Raw genomic sequence first — 2,373 nt, forward strand, 5'->3', positions numbered from 1 at the left:
GTATTAATATTTGTTTTACCCTTAGGTGCAAAGGGTTTAAGCTTTAACCCTTTTACTCTAAAATCAGAAAAAAAATGCTTTTACATCCAGTTAGAGACTCTCAGCTGAGCCTTTCAGTCTGCCTCTGTCCCATGAATTGCTGAATGTTCTTAGGCCTCGTACACACGATAGGATAGCCAGAGGACAACGGTCTGAAGGACCGTTGTCTTAGGTTAACCTATGAACCTGACTGATGGTCCGTCGTCAGTTAAAAAAACGATCGTGTCAGAACGTGGTGACGTAAAACACAACGACATGCTGAAAAAAACGAAGTTCAATGCTTCCAAGCATGCGTCGACTTGATTCTGAGTTTTTAACCAATGCTTTTGCATACTAACGATCGGTTTTGACCTGTCCATCGGTTAAATTTTAAAGCAAGTTCTCATTTTTTTAACCTAAGGTTAACTAACCTATGGGGCCTACACACGATCAGTTTGGACTGATGAAAACGGTCCTTCAGACCGTTGTCCTCTGGCTATCCTATCGTGTGTACAAGGCCTAAGGCCCCATACACACAAGAGAATTTATCCGCGGATACGGTCCAGCGGACCGTTTCCACGGATAAATCCTCTCAAAGATTTCCGCAGATTTCGATGCGATGGAGTGTACACACCATCGCATTGAAATCCGCGCGGAAATCCTCTGGCGATGACGTGTCGCGCCGTTGCCGCGATTATGACGCGGCGACGGGCGCGACGCTGTCATATAAGGAATTCCACGCATGCGTCAAATCATTACGACGCGTGCGGGGAATCCCTTTGGACGGATGGATCCGGTGAGTCTGTACAGACGAGCGGATCCATCCGTTGGGATGGATTCCAGCAGATGGATATGTTGTGCATGTCAGCAAATATCCGATCTGCTGGAATCCATCCCAGAGGAGATTTCTCCGCGGAAACAGATCCGCTGGCGTGTACACACCATAGGATCTATCCGCAGAAACCCATTTGCTGGGATTTATCTGCGGATGGATTCTATCGTGTGTATGGGGCCTAAGTGTCAGTTTCATTCCGGGACACTGTATTGTCCCGGAATGAAGGTGCCCGGGTCCGGGGACAGAGATGTCAATTACGGGATAATCCCGGGCAATCCGGGACACGTGGGCACCCTACTTTCAGCACCATCTTATCAGTGGAGCATTCATGAATGTTCATATGCATGTGCAAATACATTGACCGAGTTGCCCAGTGTCTGCTGCAGCACTCTGCATCCTTCCATAGGTGCACTTATATGAGCAAGAGAACACTTTGTGACATTTATCCTAGGTTTCCACTATTGCGACCTGAAAGTGCTGCGATTTTGATGCGACTTGAAGCAATGTTTGTGTATTCTTGAGGTCTATGGACCTTAAGTCGCATCAAAGTAGAACCAAAGCAGTGCAGGGACTACTTTGAAATCGCACAGATATGAACGGTACTCATTGGAAATCATGGGGTACGACTTGTCATGCGACTTTGCAGTCTCAAGTCGCACTAGTGGAAACGTAGCCTGACACTGAAACATAGTGCCAGATCCACGTAGATAGGCGTAAAATTAAGAGGGCGTAGCGTATCGTAGTTACGCTACGCCGCCGCAACTTTGAGAGGCAAGTGCTGTATTCACAAAGCACTTGCGTCTAAAGTTACGGCGGCGTAGCGGAAATGTTCCGGCGTAAGCACGCCTAAATCAAATGAGGAACAGGGGGGCGTGTTTTATGTAAACTAAGCATGACCCCACGTAAATGGCGCTTTTTTCAAACGGCGCATGCGCGCGCATGCTCAGTATCACGTTGAATTTTCAACCCTATTCGCGAACTTCCATACTTAACATTGCGTACGCCTCATAGAGCCTCATAGAACAGGGGTAACTATACGCCGGAAAAAGCCTTACGCAAACAACGTAAAAAAAGCGCCGGGCGGACGTACGTTCTGAGAATCGGGGTATCTAGCTAATTTGCATACTCTACGCGGGAATCAACGGAAGCGCCACCTAGCGGCCAGCGTAAATATGCACCTTAGATCCGACGGCGTACTAAGACGTACGTCAGTCTGATCTAGCCCACATTCAGTCGTATCTTGTTTTGTGAATACAAAACAAAGATACGCCGGCGCATTGTAGAACTTACGCGGCGTATCAATAGATACGCTGCCATAAGTTCTTCGTGGATCTGGGCCATACAGTGGATCCGAGCCCTGATTCCGAGGACCAGGTCATTATCAGAACAAAAAAGTACAAAAGGAAGACACACGAGATGCCACATTCTGTATGTAAGATCGCTATGTATTCAGACAGCCATGCAAGTCCTGTCCTGCCTCTGGCTGCCTGGCTTAAGCTCAGATTTTATTTAGGAGGAGA

The sequence above is a fragment of the Rana temporaria genome, chromosome 11 (assembly GCF_905171775.1).
Source record: "Rana temporaria chromosome 11, aRanTem1.1, whole genome shotgun sequence".
Lineage (NCBI taxonomy): Eukaryota > Metazoa > Chordata > Amphibia > Anura > Ranidae > Rana > Rana temporaria.